Source organism: Drosophila takahashii, chromosome 2L, assembly GCF_030179915.1.
Source record: "Drosophila takahashii strain IR98-3 E-12201 chromosome 2L, DtakHiC1v2, whole genome shotgun sequence".
NCBI lineage: Eukaryota > Metazoa > Arthropoda > Insecta > Diptera > Drosophilidae > Drosophila > Drosophila takahashii.
The window spans coordinates 25,170,154-25,193,690 of NC_091678.1; the positions used below are offsets into that span (position 1 = coordinate 25,170,154).

At 37.7% G+C, this 23,537-nt stretch overlaps 1 protein-coding gene, 1 long non-coding RNA gene and 1 other non-coding gene across 5 annotated transcripts in view; all 3 read left to right on the forward strand.

Annotated features, from left to right (window-relative positions):
- Positions 1 to 23,537, forward strand: part of Sema1a (semaphorin 1a) — a 146,790-nt gene that overhangs the window by 78,142 nt on the left and 45,111 nt on the right. The window lies entirely within an intron of this gene.
- Positions 5,320 to 6,007, forward strand: LOC138911825 (uncharacterized). The gene is made up of 2 exons (XR_011417461.1): positions 5,320 to 5,471; positions 5,534 to 6,007. It is a non-coding gene; the product is annotated as an uncharacterized lncRNA (long non-coding RNA).
- TRNAD-GUC (transfer RNA aspartic acid (anticodon GUC)) lies at positions 10,320 to 10,391 on the forward strand. The gene has a single exon. It is a non-coding gene; the product is annotated as a tRNA-Asp (tRNA).

Genomic DNA, 23,537 nt, shown 5'->3' on the forward strand with positions numbered 1-23,537 from the left:
GTTCAACCTTTTAAATAGGCTTCTCGTTTCCGAATCTTTGCATTTGTACATATATATTCCCCTAGTTCTCACCGACAAATCTCGAATATTTTTTTTGGATTTTTCCGCCTTCCATTGTGTACCACGTGCGATTAGAAGAGGCTGGCAGCGGCGAGTGTGTGTCATCGGCAGTGGCAACCATCAAATCGATCGATACGAATTACAAAACCAGCGCCAGCTGGGGATGGACCTGTGGTGCTGATGGTGCTGCTGATGGCGATGTGATGGTGGTGGTGGGTATGGCTTGGTGGTGCGGTCGTTCTGCCCCCAGATCCCTTAACTTCCTACCCTGTCTGCCGATGTCCTTTGTGCTGGCTTTGCTTCCACTTCAATCATAACTGTGTTCAATTGTTGTTTTTATTACCACATTTTCCTTCACCTTTCCGGGCGAGAAACAAAGGCTGCGAGAGCGGTAGCAAATTGGTTGGCTCTACTTCCTCCTGCTGTCGTTATCCTTTGGCGTATATTTTTTTCTTTTTTTTTTTGTTATGTTTGTTCTTCTTTTACGGTTTCAGTCGAGCAACCTTTACATGGTGCTTATCTTGCGGCCTGTGTCTGTTCCGATTTTTCCCCCCTTTTCCAGGCCACGATTTTCCGCATGAACAGCAGCCATGAGTGTGTGTGCGCCCCTGTATCTGAGCAAGGGTGTGTCGGCGTGTGTGCGAGGACCTCCTGCCCAGAGTTTGCAACAATTGCGCATAATATAAATTAATAATGCAACAATTGCATTTTGTTATGCTTCCATCTCCACATTGTTGTGCCACTGCTGATTTCATTAAATATTTTTGTTGCCCTCCACTCGTCCTTATCTGGAAACTTCAGGAGAGAAGAGGATGTGCACTGATGAAAAAAATCTACAACAATTCAGGAGAATATTTTTGATGGAATAAAAATGAATTTAACTATTTTTATTTGAAACTTCTCTTATTTTACAGAAATTTAGCAAATATAAGTAAAAAGCTTAGTAAGTAGTAAGCTTTATTTATAGAAACTCAAACTGTTAATTATTTTTCATTTAGTGTGGGACTTTTTTTTTTGCTGCCGTCCCTCTCACTTTTACGAGACTGCTGTAGACATGGGCATAACCATTAAGTGTGATCTGCAGGACCTCCCCGGCATGAATGCATTTGGCATACTAACCGGACCCAACCAATTCCTTGGCTCTTTTACGACCCCGTTAAGGTCGGGACGAGTTTTCCTTTTCTTTTGCCGGCTGCCCGTTGTATTGTTTGTTCTATCAAATGTCGAACAAGATACGTGTTGGGCTTTTTAATGACAATTGCTAACGAGTGAGTGGAAGTGGCAAGCGAGATTTGCTGTTAAGCATAACTAATTACAAGACTGGAGAGATTATTGTAGTTTGCGACTTGTGAAACACAACTACAGATAGTATCGTCATCGTAGGGCTTAACAGGCAATGAAAACCTTTCTTTGTATGATATGAGTAATAAACTTTTATGTTTAAAATAACATAATTATATATATTACATTTTTAATATGCTATTTTGTGTAGTAGAAAATGTAGTATTTCAAAATAACATTAGTTTTGCATCGTTTTGTATTTAAATCTTAAAAAAACAATCGAAGAATTTTTTATTATATTTCTATTTTTTTAAAATTACACCCTTTTTGCTGATAGCATTTTTATATACCATATTTTATTGAATTCCTGTAGATGTGACTTCCCATTTGTCCAAACAATTTTCGATTCCCCAGCCTACGTAACTTCATAATACACTTAAACGAATTTCCAACTCTACTATTTCAATTAGCATTTCTCTCTAATTAGAAGCAAGTTGGCCCCAGGCAGAATATCGATTCCGGCCTATCAAAACGCCATTGACTAAGCAGAAACTGCAATGTCCACGCCGTCGGAAGCTCATTATCAGAAAATATCAATATTAATTAGTGTGTATTACGTGACAACTTTCGCCCGGTCCGAGACTCCAAAGTAACTTGGCCAGCAGTTCAGGGAAATCTTGAGGAAAGCTGGTCATAATTGTTTTCCGAGCGCACCATGGGAATGAACTGGACCGGGGAATCGGAAAATCAAGCAACCCGTGCTGGATGGATTAACAAAGCGATTGGCAACGACATTAACATTTTCATCAGGCCTCGGGCTCAATTTCAGAACCATCCCCAACGAGTTGACGTCGTAATCCATCATCGATGCCATTTAGTGGGTGATGGGGCTTTGAATTTTTATGATTATTATGTATTTGTGCGTTGCGAGGGGCTGTTTAGGGGTAGGGCCTGCGATAGATGGCTTACTATCGGCGATTCCGCTGAGTTAACCATTTATCGCAACTCATGGCGCACGTTTCTCATTAGTCTGGCTTCCCTCACACCAGCACATCCGTCTCTATTGTTGTCCGCGTTCTTGAACAGTGGGGATTATTGGTGAAAAGGGTTAAAACCAGGGATCGGGGACGCACAAGGTTTTACCTTATCTTTGCGATTTTATATTGCTAAGATAGATGGGTGATGTGGATTGAAATAATAATGCAAGACTCTGATTAGGTATTTAAAAAATAGTTTCTTTAAATTTTACAGTGGCCAGCCGGAAGTCTAGAAAATTATTTATTTTGCTATTTAAACACTAATTTTAAAATTAAAACATTAAACTAAATTAACATCTAAATATTAAAAAAATCCTTAAGAATCGATTAAAATAGTAGTTCGATTGAGGAGATGTATAACCTAACTTAGTTATTTTGACATTTATACCCGTTACTCGTAGAGTAAAAGGGTTTACTAGATTCGTGCAGAAGTATGTAACATGTAGAAGGAAGCGTTTCCGACCCTATAAACTATATATATTCTTGATCAGGATCACAAGTCGAGTCGATCTAGCCATGTCCGTCTGTCCGTCTGTCTGTCTGTCTGTATGAACGCTGAGATCTCGGAAACTATAAAAGCTAGAAAATTGACATTTTGCATGCAGATTCTAGGAGTTCCTACGCAGCGCAAGTTGTTTTAAAAGGGTGCCACGCCCCCTCTAACGCCCACAATCGCTAATATACGATTTTAAAAATTTCAATAGTTTGGAAAAGTAAAAATGCAGTTTTATGGTGTTTATCAATACCAATCGAAATGTATATTATAATTTTTTAAATCGGACCATTCGTTAAAAAGTTACGGCGGATCAAAGTTTTTATCTCCATCTCCTTCGCACTTCCTTTAGCTGAGTAACGGGTATCTGATAGTCGGGGCACCCGATTATAGCGTTCTATCTTGTTTTTTTTGTGTCCAGTATAACTTGATGTATTTAATAAAAGAACTTCAAAATCATTAGTTTTTTCCTTCATCGATTTTCGTACCCATTGTGTTTGCGTTTCATTCGGCGGGTGGCAAAGTGGCGATAATGATGACTGACTTCTACAAAGACACCTCCCCACTTTTGCCCTCCTGCCGGCGGACTGTGAACACGTTTAATCTGCTTGCCACAGATTTCTATCACTGTCATGGCTGTTGGTTGTAGCTGGAGCCCCCTGTTGGTCCCCAAGCCAAGCTGCTTGTCACAGTCTGCTATTGTCAGCGAACATCGATACCGCCGGCTGTGGCTTCGTCCTGGAAGAGAGAATGGAGCTGTTTTTATTTTGTATTTTCCGCTCCTTCCCCGGCTCTTTTGGGTTTAACATCGGCGCCAATGTCGGATCTGGACGCGGACTTGCCTCTTTTTTTTAATGATACACAATTAGTGGGATGATAAATGGTCTGTCAAATGCAGCATCATCAAGAAGGAGCCAAGCAGAAGCCAGTCAACCCTGGACATCCTGTACACTTCAAAAAGTACGACTTAAAAATTATAATATTAGTATTTAAGGATTTTCTAGAAATAGATGACTCTAAGAATTAAAATAAATAATGAAACAGTATTATTATAAATTGACTAAAATATTAAAAAATATTAATTTGTATTTTTAGCAATGGTTCAAGTATATTTAAATTTTCTCAGTGTATCTTCCCCCTCGATACTTAATAACCCGACTGAAGTTGGCCTTTGCCTTTGTTGTAGTTTTCTCTATTGATATCAGTAGCTTTCTTTGTAGCCGCCAAGTTAAACATCTTCGACAGATAGAAAAGAATAAGAAAAAGTATATATGTGAAAGAAACTGAGGAAAAAAAAAAAGTTAGCAGGGATGGGAGAATAAACTAATGATGGCAGCACCCAGATATTGGATATTAATTGGTACAAATAACAAGATGCGCTGGCTGCAGTCCCGTCTTTGGCAACCCATGGAGCTTGGATGCCCTGAGCGAGGGATGCGACAGAATCAATTAAAATGACTGAAATAAATTGTAGACACAAAGTACAGCTAAGCAGTGAAAGCAAACTGACTGCCGGATGGATATCGGGGGAACTAATTCTGATTAGCGACGTCGCAGTCCTGGCATCTGCACCCCCATAAATTAAGAGAGGGTGGAAAAAAACCCTTGATATCTTGATTAAATATATACATTTATCTCGAGATGAACAAAACGACTAAGTTATATGTAGACTAAAACAGGGCTTATGACATCATATTTAGTTATTTGACTCAAGAGAGAAGAGGTCTAAATTGGAAATGTTTCAGTTAAAGAAAAACACCACATAAGGTTTTTACAAACACTATAATGGTGTCCAAAAGTATCCACAAGAAAATAAATCTATTCTTATGTCACAATCCTATTAAGGCCAGTAAGCCTTAACCAGTTCTCGACTACACCCTTGACTACATCGGTTGCTAATTATAGGAGGAGTCCTTCAAACGCCATACTCCCATACTTCCTTACTGCCACCTCCTTCCATTATCCTGAAACGCAAATGCTACGGCTTTCAAAACTGGAAATTATCGTTAGCAAATCAGGTTGCCACAACGGATCGGATAACGTGGCATGTTGAGTGTTTGCCCTGTGATTCGATTGCTCTGCTGACGACATCAAAGTCGCCGGGCCTAACCTAATTTGCATGGACCACGACTATCCGAGAGCCATTTCTTGTTGGCATCCGTGTATCGTGCAACTAAACGCACCCGCATTGTTATCGGATTGCAAATGATGATGTCGGTGGGACTGGTTGCCTTCTCTATGGGTGGGTGAATTTTCCAGCTTGACTGGATGGTGCAATAACTGCCTCCCTTTAACGTTTGGATTTTCATTATTAGTTTCTGCGGTTTCATAACGATTTGGTGATTTTAACCTCATTGATTTGCGGATTGTTTGGAAAACTCTGTAGTTTGTAAGCCTTGCAAAATAACTCTACAAACCTCGGAACGAATAACATTCCATCTATTGAAATGTAATATTTTAAAACTATACAATGTGAACTTTGTATAAATTTCGTAAGATAAATTTCAGTTGAGATCTCTTGAAAAGTTAGGTGTCCTTAATACTATATGGTTATAAAAAATATTTCCCGAGCTGGTGTTTTATCATGTTTTCCACCGCAAGTAGCTGCCATAGTGACTGCCCGAATTTACCGAGAGCCTCACACGCAAAAACCTCTTCGCAGTCACCTGTAGACGGCCGATGCCACTCGAGCACGGTTACTTAACTTTTACCGCCACTGTACTGGGGGATGAAAGAACCGCAAAAGGGGCGAATGGCAAGAACGAATGCTGCGAAGTTGTTATAAGGAAATCCCCCTAGTCTCTTCCTTTACAACGCCAAGACGCGAAAACTCACTCAAAATAAATGCGCAATTAATTTTCATGGTAAAACTCGACAGGAACTTGGACCAAAGGTTGAGCGAGCTGAGTAAAGTGAGATGGGGACGGAGAAAATGTTGTTTCCTACTACAACTTTTGCCATTGAAGGGCAAAAAATAATAATAACAAGCTGCTTGGCTCTGGCGAAAAGTCCACAAAACTTTGCTTAGAATGGAGGCAACGGAAAAAAATGAAACCAAGTAATGAAAGGCAGCCAAGTAAACAGCTGCCGGAACATCAAAAAATATTCTTTTCAATAAAAACAAGCGTGTGAAATATTTATACTTTTTTCCAGTTGGTGGACTGTACAGCTGTATTCTTGCAACTACAGTAGGAATTTTAAATAACGAAATACCCATTTAATCATGTTGCTGCGGTAATTACTCTTGTGGCAATTAATTTGTATTTTTATAAATTCAATAAATTTAAATTTCTATAAATTACTACTACCTATTAAAATTCTTAACGTTGCAGATATTAAATTCAAAGAATTGTTACGTTTAATAATGTAAAAAAAATATATTCTATTCGAAAGATTTTATGTGTGCCACAAAAAAGAAATTGCTCAACTGAACAAAATGATTTTAGTTTCTCGCTGTGTGAACACTTATTAATTTTTATTTCACCCAGAGCTTTGCTGAGTGAATATAAAAATGGAAATCAAAATATTCGGTGGCCACAAATGAGCAAAGTTTTCTTTCACAGCTTCCACGTACTTTTTGGGTTTCGTTTGTCCCTATTTTGTTTTTTTTTCCTCAACTTTAGCGCAAAGCTGGAGAATTTATTGCTTTTGAAATGCGGTTGCGCATAAATGTGCAGCAAGCAAAACATTAACAATAGAAGAATCTGTAACAAATGCGGTCTCGAATGGAGCCGAACGTAAATGAAGAAATGAAATGAAAAATCCTCACATAATTGCAAATGCGTGAGATACTTGCCAAATGGCGAAATTATGAAAATGAAATGGGAAAAGCTTTTCGCAGCCGCTCCTGGGCGGCAAAAAAATCTCTTGGGTCCCGGACTTCCTTCGCATTTTTTGTTAATTTTTTTTTAAATATTCCGTTCAGGTTTTCCGGCTTCGAAGGAATTTTGGCGCCTCATCTTTGGGAATTGCCAACTATTGCTTTGATGACTTGCCAACTTGGGGAGCTTTTCCTTGGGACTTGAAAGTGGATCACCCAATTTTGTGTTTGAAATTTTCGTAATCAAATTGTTGTCCTGTAACTAAGTCTCTTATTGCTTTGAAACTCTGTCTGCCTATTTCCTTTTTCAAACGTAATACGTATTACGTATACTTCTAACCTGAGATGAAAATGTGACAGTGACTTGTTTTGAATTAGGCTTTCAAAACATTAATATCGATATTTTGTATCTACTCCGGCTTAAATCCTGCGAAGGGCACACACTGAACAGAGCTTACCTTCTGAATGCATCAATAACATAATCCTTCCCTTTTGAGCTTACAAAAATATTTATAACCACTTTCCGGTCTGAACTAATCAATATTCGTGCGCAGAGACCTAAAAGGACTTTAATTCCACATCAAACATGCATTGTTTGGCGGTAGGCCCAGCATAAAGTGCATGAATATTTCATTCTTCAACTACCCGCCTCGAATGCAGCCCACATAATTGAGTGCTCTTTTATTTAACATGCAAAATTAATGACCGGGGTCTGCATGAATGCAATAAAACTATTAATCAATAAGCGCTCATATGCCCATTCACACACAGTCTGAAGTGGCGGATAAAAAATGTGGCAGGAGGCGAATAAAACTTTTGCCCACTTTATAAATTTAATGGAGTTTGCCAAAGCAGCACAGCAATTATATTTTCAAACTTTTTTCCCATCAGCAGTTGCAGTAGCGGTATGAGTAATATACTTTTTTTGCTTTGGGTTAAACACCCTGGGTTTCGCTTTTGAACAAAGTATTTTGATTTTAAAAATAAATATTTCTTTAGCGGAAATTAAAATGAAATGGCATAAGATGAAAAAATATTAAAAGTAGTTTGAAGGCTCTAATAGGTTTTTTTACTTTACATATCTTATTGAATTTTCTGAAATAAAAATTAATATAAATTAAATCAAATAAAAACACCTCTTAACGAGGTAAAAAACTAGTGACGAACGCACCTTCAACATACAAAAGTTCTGATATCAGCATTTGTGACGAAAAATTATTACACTCGTCATTAAATAGACTTTCTAATATTTTCTCATTCGGGCCGCCCTAGCAAACTATTCCAGCCCTTTTCCCTTTACAGGCATTTTCTATTGCAGCGTGCCGAATAAGAAAATATTAGAAAGTCTATTTAATGACGAGTGTAATAATTTTTCGTCACAAATGCTGATATCAGAACTTTTGTATGTTGAAGGTGCGTTCGTCACTAGTTTTTTACCTCGTTAAGAGGTGTTTTTATTTGATATCAGAAGTTTTTGTTTGTTTACATTTGCTCTCATAGGAGCTAATATATACATTTAAATTTAAATTGGTCAATCATAATTTGTAAGCCATTTTATTTAAACGAATTAAGTTAAAAAGGCGTAAAGTATATCAAAATACCTTTTAAACGAGTTATAGCACATGTCTGTACCTTTAGTAGTGTTGAACTTACAAACTAACTAAAATTAGCTATTTTTAGCTTTTTTCCCGCTGAAGTAGCGGCTTTTTCCAAAAGTCGTAGAACAAAAGATTCCTATACGGAACTCTTAAGTGCAAATTTACTGATTCCATGACCCTAAAATACAGTTCATATACCCTCACACAAAATTCAATACTCAGGGAGCGTTAGTTGTTCGAGCTGGCCAAAGTGGCTATTTTCGTATAAAAATAACTTTTAAACGTGACTTTTTACAGTAATGTGTTATATACCAAAATTTAAGGAATCTCAAGGGCTATACAGTTTAAAGTTGTAAAGAAAATCGTTAAAGCCGTTTTTGAGAAAATTAAAAAAAAGCTAAAAAGAAAGTTTAAAAAAAATGTCTTTTGTTCATATCTTTTTAACTATTACATTGACACAAATGGCATATAGGAGGCGTTTATAGCATTTAAAAATACCTTTCAAACGAGATGCAGCACAAGTCTGTAGCTTTAGTAGTATAGAAGTTACGGAATTCCGAATTTTAGCTATTTATAGCTGTTTTCCCGCTAAACTAGCGAGTTTTTCCAAAAGTGGTAGAACAAAATTTTGTTATATCGATGTGATGAACGTCATATCAAATTTTCAAAACTTAAAAAACATGTTTTGGACAAACTGACAAACTGACAAACTGACAAACAGAATTAAATTTTCATTTTGGGAAGACGAAGAAAATCTTATTTTGGCTATAACTTTTGAACGGAGCGTCGGATTTTGACAAATGACCCCTCATTCGACGGGTATTTTCAAAAGGAATACAACTAAAATATTGCGAGGGGGCAATTATCCCCACCGGCCCCAACAGCTCCAAATTTCGAAATTTTCACTTTTTCACTTTCACCGCTCTCTCTCCCAAGCCAATTGCTTTTCTTAGAGTCTTGGTATGCAATCCTGTTAGTTTTCGCAATACCTTTCGATAGGTGTATCATTCATTATGATCGGACCATCACAGTAGATTTTCATTTCTTCGTGTATATATAGTAGTCGCCTTCGCACACTCTCCTGGTGCGCTTCGTCACTACATGGACTGCCGTCCATAGTGATAATTTATTTACTTAAGTACTTCTTTTAAATCTAAATTTTTCTTAAAGTTTTGATAAATTTACGAATATTTTTGATGCATATAAAAATGTTTCATTGAGTTAATAAAAATGTTGAATATTTTATTTTAATATCTGTAATCTGGTAAAGAGAAGTTACTTACGTAGTAAGCTTCATAACTTGTCTTTACAAGATTTCTACTTTTTGTACTAGGTTGAAAGCGTTTGGACTCCCGATTCTGTACATGTTGTTTTTTATTTCTCCCAGTTTTTTTGTCGGCTGTGAGTGGCTTTAGTTGGCCAAAGATTCTAGAGAAAGTCCGCAGCTGGAAGCGGCTATAGGAAAAAATATATGGTTGGTAGGGGGTGAAAGTACAATAGCGCAAAAGTTTCAAGTGGACTCGCATGTTGTGGCAGGGGTGGCGTTGGTGGGTGTGGTGGTGGTGGGTGTTTAAGGGGGTCGGAGAGGGGCGTCATGAGAATGTTGGTCGTTGGCATCTGTTCAGCGTTGTGGCACATATTCCACTTTTGTCTTTTATTGCGTGTTGCTGGTCCCTGTAGCTTGTAGCTCAGCTTGGCTCCCCGGTTGCCAGCCCGCTACCAGCTTGTATTTCATTGTTTTAAAACAATGTTTCCCCATTTGGCTGCGCTGCTGACTTTGATTTGCCATCCCGCTCGCACGCTCTTTTATTGTAGTCCGTTCATATTTTTTTTGCGACTATGCCCACTCTGCCATGTCTGCTTTAGGGCCTTAAAGCTTTCGTCTATGTAGATTAAATATCAGAATTTAATTTATTCTAATCTAATAATATAAATAGATTAAAGCTTTTCGAAAGCTTAGGTCATCGTGTGAGCACTGATCATTACCTTTGATGGTGATAAGTTTATTATCTGGCAGACCTCGTTCAACATCCTCGATAGTATAGTGGTTAGTATCCCCGCCTGTCACGCGGGAGACCGGGGTTCAATTCCCCGTCGGGGAGATGGATACGTTTTTTCCATATATTTGTATTTTTTTTTATTTTGTCTTGTGGAATTGTTAGTAGTTTGGAAAAAATATAAACTATTTATATTATAAAAACAAAAAAAAACAAATAGTTGTTTTTTTCCAAAGTTTGAATTTCATTGTAGCAACTTGATATTTCATTAATTAAAAACTTTTTATTTATTTTGGCTTTTATTTTACTTAAAATACTTTTTTCGTTTCCAAAATAATATTCTAGTATACATCACATTTCTGAAACGGACATTTTGGGTGATTGACTGCGATCCTTCGTCAGACATTAATTTTGTATAGGAATTTCTTTGTTTGGTGTCGAAAGCAATAACAATAAATTGCTTGGAAAAATAAAAAAAAACGTTTTCGGTTACTCTTTTGGGACTTCACCCCTCCACCAAGAACAGTCAACAAACAAATTAAGGTGAAACTAATAAATTTTCAACACTTAACAAAATGCAAACACAAACCGAAACCTCCAACTTTAGCATCGTTCGTTGTTGTTGTTTCTGTTTCTGTTGTTGGTCACGCCCCCTCCATCCACCGCCCACGGAAAAGGCACTTGAAAATGTCTGGGAGGGTTTTGGCTGGCCTTTTCGGTTGTTTCCTGTTTGTTGGAGCACATGGCGAACCTTAACAAAGTTTCTCTTCAAAATTAAGTTGCCTTCCTGGCTGCTATGCGAATTCAATAAATTTGCCCCAGGACATGTGGGTGTGGATGTGTGTGTATGTGTTTGGGACAGGCAAAGCGAATTCGAGGAGATGCAAAGAGAATAGCAGCAATAACAGAAACAGAAACAGGAAGAACGGCAGCTAGTGGAAAAAGTTTTCGCAGGTCCTGTAATATGAAGACCACAGAACGGAAACCAAAGGCAACATTTCCCATCAGTGGCGTAAGCAGGATATTATCAAGGGGAGCTGGAGAAAATAATACTTAACGTAAAAAAATATAATCTGAAATATGAGAAAAAATCTCCAAAATTTTTTTTTTTTTCAAAAGCCAAGTATTCAGTTTTAATTTTTATATTTTTTAAATTAGATAAGCATTTTTGTATTTTAAGCATATTGTATTTTTGAGCGCTCCCAAAAAAGATGTGTTCCCTTTTACTCTGATGCAAACAATGATAGCTTTACAGTTCCCTCCCCCTTCTTATTAATTTTACGCCATTTTCAGCATATATGCGCAGTGCAGCACAGTGCTGCCATTTTGTCCTTTTTCCGGACAGATCTGTCCTTTTTTTAACGGGTTTATCCGGAAAAAATTTCAAACATCCCCTATCCGGAAATCTGTCCTTTTTTCAAAAATAAGGTTTTGAGTGTTATTTTTGCCAGTCGAAAGTGTGTAAACCTGTTTTTATATGCTAAAACGCCTTTTTAACCATCAATCTTACAGTTCGGCACTTAAAAAATAATTATTTTTACAAATTATCAAAGAGACGTAAAGCAGTCGATGGATTTTCTTTATAGTACGATTTTTTCTGTAGCAAAAAAAAGAGGAAAACACTTTAAAAATTTCTCAACTTTTACTCTCTGCTTTTTTGTCAGAAAAAAATTTCAGATTTTAACGTCTCTTATTCGGGTTTGAGGCAGATATTGAATTTTTTTGTATTACCAATATAGTTACTTGAAATGCTCTTATTATTTTAATAATTTTAGATTATTACGTATACGCACAAAAATTTTCCATGGTAAAATGTTCAAACAAAGAAGGATGTGAGTCGGGCGCAGTAGGTCATTACATAATTGAATTTAATATAAAATCCATTTAAATTAAGTAATTATATAACCCATTGGTAAAACAGAAAAATGGAGGCGCATTTAGTTTTGTCCCTTTTTTTGTCCTTTTTTAAAAATTTTTTGTCCTTTTTTTCCCTGTTTTTTTTGGCTTATCTGTCCTGTTTTTCAAGCTGAGTGATGGCAGCACTGGTGCAGCACCTGCGGCTAGAGTTTCAAAAAAAATAATAATAGCACAAAATTGGTGAAAAATTGCAAGCGAAAGGGTAAAGGAATCTGGGTTACAAACTTTTTCGAATTGTACTCCCTTTCATTGTGTGCATTTCTTTTTTGCCCGCTTATTGCCCTCAAAGGGAATTTATGCCAACGCGAATATTTCCATTGATTTTAGTTTTCTTTATTGCCATTTTGCCATCCGCAATATATAGGAACCCCAACGGTATTTGCATCTTTTAAACGTTGTTTTGTTTCTTTGGACTCTCTTGTCACGAGCAAATAAATTGCTGGCTTGGTAAAAAACAATCGCAAAAAAAAAAAAAAAAAAAAAACGGAGGGGAAACCCCGGGAAAACCAGCTGCAACGGAAGCGAACGAGCAGCGAACCAAAAAGGCAATATGCACAAAGGGGCAGGACTCCATGCAGGATTCCATTCCGCTCCCAATTCCGAGAACCATTCGATTATTCATTTTAGCCGACAGTCGCCAGGCAACTAGCCAACACAGTTGCAGAACGCGATGTGCATTACTCAAATGGAGCTCTAATGGCTGCTCCAATTGAAAACTAATCAGTGAATTGAATGAATTGACAAAAAACTGAGGATGGCAAATGGAAATCACTGGTCTAAGTGTGTGCTATTAAAAATGTATATCAATACAAACTAATGAAAGCACTGCCAAAGCTCAATCGACGAAAAAGGGTTTAATTAGTATTGAATTAAATGGGAATTAAAGGATCCACATCGAAAAAGAAGTATTGGAAATAATTGGCAAAAGTAATTGCTTTAACGTAAGAAAAAAAGGTTAAAGAAATGCAATGTATAAGCAATAGATTGTAAACATAGTGGGTGTTTAAGCTTGATTTTTAAATGTTGTAAAATTCATTAAATCATTAGTTTCATTAAACTATATATATTAATGTAAATTTTATGTATCTTTTGTATATTTGCAGGTGTGTATATATCAATGAAGCGACTTCAGGACGTATCTACAAATGTAAACCCTAAATATATCTAAGTATACATCCACCTTATTTTCCCCGTTAAATAACTGCACCCCATTAGCATCTCTCATAAACTTTCAGTTTTTCAATTCATCAGTTGCCAAGGTGAAAATGCCAAGGCGAAATTATTGCCTTTCAGGGGTCCCGACCCCGACATGACAAGTAAAAAAAGAAACCCAGGAGTCGACTTCAGCGTTTTCCATTTTCCCCTGTTTCCTCTTTCATTTTGACAAGCATTTTCTGCGCTCGCCCTTATCCCTCATTCTTATCATTGTCTTTGCACTTCTTCTGAGCCTGTGGCGCTTTTATCTTTACTTTCAGTTTACTTTATATCTTTTGTACTCTTTATGTCTTTTGTATTTCTGGTACGTGAGCTATACGCTGGCCTCCGTATTCGTGTAGCGTAAAATTATAAAAGCTCCAGCCTCTTTGGCCGATTTCAAAGCGAGCGTCTTTCAAACAGCCCCGCACTTAAGACTTTCGGCTTCATCGGCTTTCCGTTTAAATAAATAAAACGCTGCGGAAGAAGTTTACTCCGACAAAGTGCTGAGCAGGCTGAAAACTCTTTGCAAGGACCTTTGGAAAGCCACAAGTAGTTGAAAGGATCTATAAGTATATGTACATCCCTTCAATCATAACGATAGCAATGATGACTTTGACGATTTGAATGCACAAAAGCGTTCCTGTGGATTTTATTACATGAATAACGCGTTGTCTGGTGCAAAATTTTATAAACTGTTCAATATAAAGTCAAGAATTTTGGAAGCAAACTGAAAAGTCAGTAAAATTTAAAGGAACAATTTATCGGTTAGAATTGATAAATAAATAATAGGGGCGAGCTAAGGTTTTATATACCCTTGCAATTCTGATAAAGGATGGGAAATTACCTCAGAACAAATTATACATTTAGACTTACTAGTTCATATGTTTAAAGTAATCCTATGGCAGATAAGTAATATAGTAGTCATATTTTTGCAAATCATAGTTGACCGTTTTAAAAAATTAAAAAAACAAATTATATCCCAGAGTCGATGAAAATTTCCTGTTAATTCGCCGATTTTTCCAATGGCAACTATATGTAGAAGTCGACGGATTTTTTAGAACTTAAAAATTAAGAAGTCAAAAATACTAAAATATATGATATTAATTTATTTTATTGTTATATTTTGTTCATCATTTACCTTTAATGCCAACGACAAATCTGATGCATAATGAAAATACAATAAATCCCAATACTCTTCAGCTAAATTAATAATCTAAAATTTGTTTCAATGAAGTTTTGATAAACCATAAGTTATTAAAATACTTTTTAAATGGATAAGCACTATTAAATCTTAAATCGATTCGACAGTCTGAAAATAAGAGACATGTGGGTTTCGTTCGACATTTATAATCTCAAAGACACCAGTTTGGTGAGTTGCGGCAATTGGTGGCCCCAATTCGAGGCAGATGCATCGATGCAAATTGGTGGGCGGTTCACCCAGCTTTGCTGGAAAGTTAAGACCTCGTTCGCTGTCGTTTGTGTATGTGATCCGGGCAGTAGGCAACGCTCGATTTGCCATAGCCCCTCTCAGAGATGGGAAGTACCCACAGGTATTTTACACAGATTTTTATTTTCAGTAAAAACTGGAACTTGGTACTTTCAATCAGGGTTAGACCCCCGTTATTGGAATTATTGATCCTTAAGTTTTATCAGCTGGATCAAAAAGAATAGCTAGAACCGAGGGGAAGGACTATCTTTAAAAGCCATTTTTTGTTTACCTTTTAAAATATCCCTTTTTTTAACTTAAACTAAAAATCAAACCTATAGGTTTCAGAGCTGATTTTTTTAAACTTGATTTATTTTTTGCTTCGCACCCATTGTACCCTGTATGTGGGTCAATTAAAAGTTGTACCTTGCCCATCACTGCAGTTGGCGCTTTATGTTAGAGTGCGCACGTGGCACGTGAACCACAAAAGCCCGACAAAGCTGATTCCGCCCGGTGCCAGCGTCCGTTTTATGGGTCATTGGATCATCAGCTCTGCAGTTGTGCAGCTCGGCGACAGGGGAGGGAGGGAGCGGCGGACTAGGGACTCGTCGACTCGAGGTGGCCCCGCTCCGGATCCGGACTGATGAAAAGCCAGCGAGCGCATAACCTACATGGGGCTGTCACGGCACTGAGATGGCTCAGCCACGTCGAGATGAGCCGGGCAGATGTCCTCCGACCGACAGCCAAACGGCATCATTAAACAGGAGCAAAGTGCCCATCCTCGTCGTCGCCATCATCAGCTTCATCATCATCCGAGCGGAGCACCAGTTGGCGATTCCACTGAGGATGGCTCATGTATTGCCATGTGGCAATACACATCAACTTCAGCACGTGCTTGCGATGTGGGCACTGCGAAAAAATTAAAATCCAGGGGACTGGAAGAGTCGTCAAGCGTTTAAGACCCGCACGGGGAATTTCTTTAAAAAACATGACGAGTGAGAAAGTACCAAAGTTATTTTTCAAGAAAGACGATCCTTTAACTATTGCCAGAATCAAAAATACTTTTGATTAACCATATTTTTTGCAATAGATTTTTACAAATTAAAAGAATTAGAAATATTTAGGAATCCATTTAGTAGAAAGAATTCCGAACTTCTCATCTTTAAATCGACTAACTAAAAACTATAACAATTCCATCTCTGAAGAAGTGGGTTCACTCAATGGTTTTAAGTCCTCTTTAGTATGATTACCAACTCGTACGCCGCCTTTCCCAATGGACGTGTCCTATCGCTGTAAAAGCCTCACGGTTCTCCAGAAATTTTCTTCCTGTATAAAATGCATCACATACATGTTTGTATCTGCCCCTCGCCTTTTGCCCGCTCTGACATTTTGGATTTCGTGCCGAGCATTTCTTAGATGGGTCCTCCTGCTGCCGTGGCATTAAGTGCAGCCGATTTATGGGGCAACTGCAAGTCATTGTTTGATTGTGTGCGTGCCCCAGTCAGTCCTGATCAATTACACCCGCCGACATTTGTTTGGCGGCTCAGGGCCCGCAGCCCTTGGACCCGGGGCCCCTCCGACAGCCAGGCTTTTGCCCCGGCTCGTGCCCATATTTGTGTGCAAGCGGCATATCATTGTCACTGTAATAAGTGACGCGTGTACTTAGTGCATACACCTGAGTACCGGAATATTTTCAGTGTTGGGAGCCTGGTCATTTGGTAGCTAAATTTGGCAATATTTATTTCAAGGTCTTCAGCTTATTTGGTGATTTAAAAGAATCTTCTCAATATAATTTATAATGTAAGTTTACAAAAAAAATACATTTTTGAATAAGTCCGAATTTTTTTGTTTTTTTTTTAACAACAATGTTAATTTTGTAGTGTACAAAATTCAGGCAGATTGATCCAAAATATTACGGCTCTTTCTCCTTCGAATGAGAAAGTCGTTTAAATTATTTCGAAATTCATTCCATTTATTAATGCATTCTATTAAACTGAAAATTCAAATTCATTCAATTCTATTAAACTCAAAATTCATATTAAATCATTCACATAAAACGAAAAAATTGGAAATAATTCTTTGAATCAATTCATGCAGGAGTCTTATCACAGTTAATGGTTTTTGCGATGTACACCCAGAAAAAAAAAATGACCTAAAATGTCAAAAAATGGCCTAGAATTTAGGTAAAATTGGCCTTAAACTGGAGCTAAGTCCTTGAATGGCCTAAAATTTAGGTTTCCATGACCTAAAATGTTAGGCCATTAATGGCCTAAAACTTGGGTAATTTTTGGCCTAGATTTTAGGTAATTGGCTGCCTAAAAATATGAGAAACCCCTATCCAAAATTTTAGGCTTTCTTTGGCCTAAAACTATGTACTGAAAAATGAATCTAACTCGAGGTCAATGTCGGCTTAGACTTGAAGAAGTCGTCATTATGCCAACACACAAAAAGGAGCGAAGAGGCTTCACTGTACATGCATACAATCATCGAAGTGGGTTACCATGTAATCCACGCTATAACTGGTTGGGAATTATAGCGTCGCCAGAATGGTATCAGAGTTCCGTGCAAATTTATTAATTTAATTTAAAATATTAGGCTATATGGGACCTAAATAGTAGGGCAAATATACCAAAAATTTAAATTTTTAGGCAGTACATAACCTAAAAATAAACTTTTAGTCCATTTAAAATTTTGTAGGCTATGCATGACCTAAAATGTTGTCAATCATTTTTCTGGGTGTAGAATCAATTTTCTTTAGCTGCCACGAGTACTTAAGCTAAGCTTCTAACCTATAAAACCTTGTTTAAAATAATTTTAGTGGATTGGATTTTTTCTGACAGAATGAGGTGGTTAGTAACTGAAAGCTACTTGAAATAAAACAAGAAAGGAAGTAAACTTCGGCCAGCGGAAGTTTATATACCCTTGCAGGTATGGCTACCTAAAATGTTGTTTTTACATTGTCAAAAATCAAAAAGCCTACTTTCTATAAAGTTTTTTCTATTATTTTGTTAATTATTCCTATGGCAGCCATAAGATATAGTGGTCCGATCCGGCTCGTTCCGACATATGTACTACCTGCAATAGAAATAAGACTTTTGGGAAAGTTTCATAGCTTTAAAACTGAGGCACTAGTTCGTATAGAAACGGACAGACGGACAGGCGGGCATGGCTAGATAAACTAGGCTATTGATGCTGATCAAGAATATATATATACTTTATGTGGTCGGAAACGTCTCCTTCACTACGTTGCAAACATCTGACTGAAATTATAATACCCTCTGCAAGGGTATAATGAAATACATTTATTTCTAGCTCTTTTTAATTTTAAACTTAGCTGCCTAGCTACTGTACGTAATGGCAACACTGACACTGTGTCCGCTAGTGATTCATTCTCGTGTGCCCCAGTTGTAAATGGATGTGGGTGGGGGAGCAAGGTAACCTGCACCTGACTGAATGGCACCCAGGCACTATACTTTACATCCCTCCCATCTCGTGTTTGTTTAGGCACATGTAAAGCACATCTTATCTGAGCCATGTCGCTGTGAGTTTGGGTGCCAGGAGCCAAGATCCGGGATTAGGCGAGTAAACACATGGCTGAGCAGAGTGGGGATGTGAAACTCCAGTGGCGTCATTTAGACCCTGTTCGGATAACATATCACGTTCTCACGAAAAGGGGATGTTCCTTAATGACGATGGAAGGTATGTCTCAGAAATGATGTATTCTTCATTTTGGTTATGTTTTAAAAGGCTATAAAAAGCGAAAGTTTGTCAATTTACTTGTAGTATATGGCCATCTATTAGAAAACAATGAATATTTATAAAATGCTCTTACTCAACATCACCTTCCCTTTCTCAACATCTTTCCTTCATTCAATAATACTTACTTATCCCTTTCGAATTTCTCTGATAAAGTCGCCTCGCACATGGCTGCATATGTCTGGCAGAATTCTTTGGTTTCCTTCACGGAAACACCGGGTAATTTGTGGCGACAATTTGTTGTCATTAAGGAACCGAACTGTGGCCCGTCTGATGTTGCAACAAGCCTCACAAGACATCGCAGGGTCGCGGGAAATGTCGGGAAAATGCATACTTTTCCGGCGATGGCACAAAGGATATCTGCAAGCAGGCCGCGACGTGCGTAAATAAATGCAATATAATACAATAATAATTAAAGCAGCAGGCTGTACGACGGAGAAGTCCTGCAGAATGCAGGTACAGGTCCATCGGATCCTGCAGCGCATGTGCCTGGCGTTAATTGCTGCATAAATGGCATGAAGTTCATATCCTGTCACATTTCGAGGCAACCGCAGGGTTCAGAACGGAGCTCAATGCCCGCAACTCTGCTCTTTCGGCCTAAATGAATTTACAGGCCTTTACGGCATTTCCCGTAACATCTACCGATTAATTTCATTTTGCTCGAAGCACGCCTGCCGCAGCCTGAAGTGAACGACATGTAAAATGTATTGATTTTACGTAAAATGAAGTAACCCCGTTGTTCAGTGGAGTTCCTTAAAGAATTGGTGAGAAATAAAGCTGGCGCAAATAATTGATTTATTTATTAGCTCGCCAATAGAGGAAAACATACATACATATATTTATTTCACTTGCAGCCAAACCAATTCCATAACATTTACATAATTCTTTTTACGCGCTTTGATTTTTAAATACATTTTTTTCACATATAAATTGATGATGAATTCGAATGTAATTGGCAAACGATTTGCAATATTAATGACGCTTTCAATGCGGCGAAAAAATGGTATCCCGTTGCCCCAAAGCTATTTATTCGTGGGGTCTGTTCTCACAGTGAACAAATATCTAGGCGTGGCTGTCATCACATGCGCTAAATAAATTTGATTTGGTCAAAATTGTTTGCATTAAAACGCGAGATAAAAAAGCTCATGAAGTGGAAAAATATTCCCCACTGATTGGGGGTTGTTTAAACGATTTTTTTACCCGACTTTATGGGTATGCAGAATATTTAATACGATAATTTTCAATGATTTGTGATTGTTACGCAGGGTGACTGCTGTGAAAAAATTGAATTGGTAACATGAGATGTAATGGAATAACTTTTTTGAATAAGTCAATAAGCTTATGAATGGGATAAGCTTAAATGGCATTACTGCTAGTATTTGCTTCAAATTACTTTTTTTAATATCCTAAAAAGGCTCTTCCTGCTGAAAGTGAAATGCAAATCTGTTGTTGGGAATTAGCGTTATCAATCTCATTTGCACCTGGAATTACGAAAATTCCCATAAAATTACGGAGATTCGCCGCAGAAGGCGAAATTCCATCAAGATGCAGACCTCACCAGAAAACGAAATTGACAACTCTGGTAATGGCAAGGAGGGGCTGAAACAAAGCAAAGCAAAAATCAAACATTGCAATCGAGCTAAGAGGGGGATGAAAAAGAGAATGGAGCCAGTCCTTCGATAAGCTGGAATTCGAAGGAGATACGTAGGTATATATTGCGGAACTGTCCCGTTCCAGGGTCAGCTGGCGGCGTTCATTTCAGATTTCATTTCGAGGACCTCCAGCAGGATAAACTCCAGGGCCGGGCCCCCTGAATTTCGGCCTTTTGCCATTTGCTCTTTTCCCCATGCCTTTTGTGCGTCCGATTCGGTTTCGGATTCGGATTCCGATTCGGATCCAGATTCAGATTCAGATTCTGTCTGGTCTGGCCTGGCCATTTGATGTGTCCTCTGTCGACCGTTGGCGTTCATTTCAATTAAATGCAAATCCCAACGAGCGATTCTTCCTTCTGCACTTTTTTTTCCGGCCGCCGTGTTATTTTTGCCTTTCTCCTGGGGTGTGTGGAATCGTTTCCAAAGTCGGGGAATGCTTTTCACGCGTCGCTTCATTTTGGGTTTCGGCAAGGGAAGCCGCTTTTCTCCTTCTACCCTTGCAACCCCAACGTTGTTTTTTTCGGTTTCTTAACATTTTTATGAGAGGTGTCGGGAATTAATTTGCTACGTTGGTTATTTCCTTAAAGTAATGCTTTTATTCGTTATAAGACTACTTTAAGCATTGACTTCTTTTCAAAACTATGATTAAATGTTGTCTGTTAATATGGGATCTATTCTTAAGGCTGAAATGACGTAACCCAAAATTATGAAATTATACAAAAACAAGAGGTGAAAAGAATATTAAAAAACATTTTATTAATAAATTTGTATTTGTACCATAAATTCCTGTGTGTTAATATTAACTCGTCTAGAAATAGAGTTCAAAGAGATATAATTCTTTTAAAACCGCGTTTTTATGCTATTCATAACGAACTTAAGAGTCCAGAAGACCTCCGTTTTGCGTTTCTTGCCTCCGGAAGCCTTTATTATTGACAGACTGCCGTTTCCTTTCTGCTGTGCGTTAGTCCCGGTGCCTTTTAGCAGTTTTTATCGCCTTTTTCTTTCATTTCTCTCGGCAGCACTAAGAGCAACATTTGGCTTGCATTTAAAAAAAGGTTTTTGCATATTTAATGGTTCATTGTTGTCTGACTTTTGCTCTCCTCCGACTGCATTCGAATGTGAAATATTTTAAAGGTATGTGCCGGAGCCTGAGCGACTGGTCATCACACCTGTAAGTGGAAGCCATTTTGTTTTCGCGCGCCATCTTGGGAAAATATTTACCGTTTTCACGGGGCTGCCAACCTGCTCGGGAATTCTGCAAGAGCTAATGAAAAATTCATTAAGAAAATATTTAATAATCAGCTTATTTGTTGGACTTTTTTTTGTGTGATTTGTAAGTGGGCTCTTGCTGGGGAAGTGCCGCGGCATCGAAAAGTTGACCATTAAGTTGCTTGGTCCTTGCACGGTCACGTCCGCAAGTCAATGTCAAACACGAAGGACTCCAGTCCACTCCACTCCTGCTAGATATGCCGTACGTCAGAAATTTTATTTTATTTTCCGTTGAATTTGCATAATTTCGAGCAGTCAGACCGGTCCAGTTGATTAAAGTGATAGACTCTGACACTGGGTTCCCTTTTCTTTTTCCTGTCTGGCCGGTCCTTTGTTCAAATATACATACACTATGCGAGTGTGCTCATGGGGAAACCGGAATTGGACTGGGGACTTTCTGTTTTTTTTTTAGTTTCCAGTTTGCTTTTTGCAAAGTCAAGGTAAATATTAGATTTTTGGTTGCGGAATTTCTCGCTCTTTTCCGGTTCCACTTTTGCCTCTATGCAGATGAACGTGTGCCTGTATGTGCGCCCGGTATTGTGTGCAGATGTAGGTAAGGCAAATATTAGCTTACAATTTTGGGCTTACAAAGTTTTCGGCCAGGTCGACAAAAGGCCCGCGGTGGCATTAAACAAAAGTTGGACTTTCAGTACAAAAAGTGCTTCGGGTGGCAGCAGGCTGAGTAATGAGATCGGCTAGCGCAGGTCTTTTGTGAGTGAGGAAAAGCTTCAGGGACAACAAATGAGAATCATTATCATACAAATGAGAATGGTTGCGAGCAATGGCCAAGCCTTGACAAACGTCTTGAAAATGAATTGAAGGGGAATATAAAACAAGGGAGGGATTTAGACTTAAACTCAGAAACAATATGCTTAAAATTTGTATCTAGAATATTAATCTCACCATTTTTACAAATTTTGCATGTCATTTAGTTGTTGTTAAATATAAAAATTAATGACAAACAACCAAATATTTATGACGAAATAAAAAAAAAAAGACTTTTTTTCTGTAATCATTCTCTTTCTTTTTTTTATTTATAACTGAATGAATTGAATTTAATATATTTTTTTTTTATTCTGATTCATTATTTTTCTAACCTGCTTCTTCAAGTTTTTTTTCTGCCATCACTCTCCTCTTATCTCTTAGCATTTCTCATGTTTTTGTCTGCTATAATTATTTTTTCATTCGTTATATTTATTTTCCCTGACTTTCTTGAGCTTTTGTTTTCTTTCCTTTCCTTCGGTTGCTTTTGTTACTTTTAATTACGGAGCCAAATTAAAAAAATGTCGCTTCATTTGAAGGGCTCTGTTGCGGGTCCAGGTTTTAACTTTTCCTGTAGTTGGCACACTTCTCCTGCCCCAAAAAAGAACATACCGCCCCCACAGTTGTGCACATGTCCCGCGTGTCACGTTAAATGTCAAGCAAACAAAAGGCTCTTCTGTCTCGTGCATAAAAGCGTTCATTCTACCCATTAATTTTAGCATTCGTTTTTTGCCATTTCTGTTTTATTTTTTCTTCCCACCCGTTGAAATGAAAAGTGGACGAACATGAAAAGCGTTCAAATGCGCTTTCAATAACCAGGTGGCATTCCCCAGTCCTTTTCCACGCTTCCATTTCCGCGTTGAAAAGGACATTGAGTGAGAAAAAACGAGAAAAACTTTTTCGCTCTTTTGTGGTTGACCGAACATTTGCAGTTAAAAGTTAAAAGCTCGCTGAAAAGGCAAAAAAGTTAAGGAAAATAAGAAAAATTATTTTTAGCTGCTGCAACATCATTGATCGAATGCTGGAATAGGGTTAACTACGAAGGGTTTAAAAAAAATGAATGAGGAACCCTTAGACAGTAATTTTAATATTTTTAACATCCTTTAATCCTTTTATGCAAATAAACATTTCAAACTAAGATTTTATTAACAAATTTGGTACCTAGTATATATGTTGAATGGCTTATTTATTTATGAAACTATTTTTAAATTTAGGATATTAAACATAAAAGATATTAATTTAAAAACATATAGAAAGCTGCAACGTTATTTA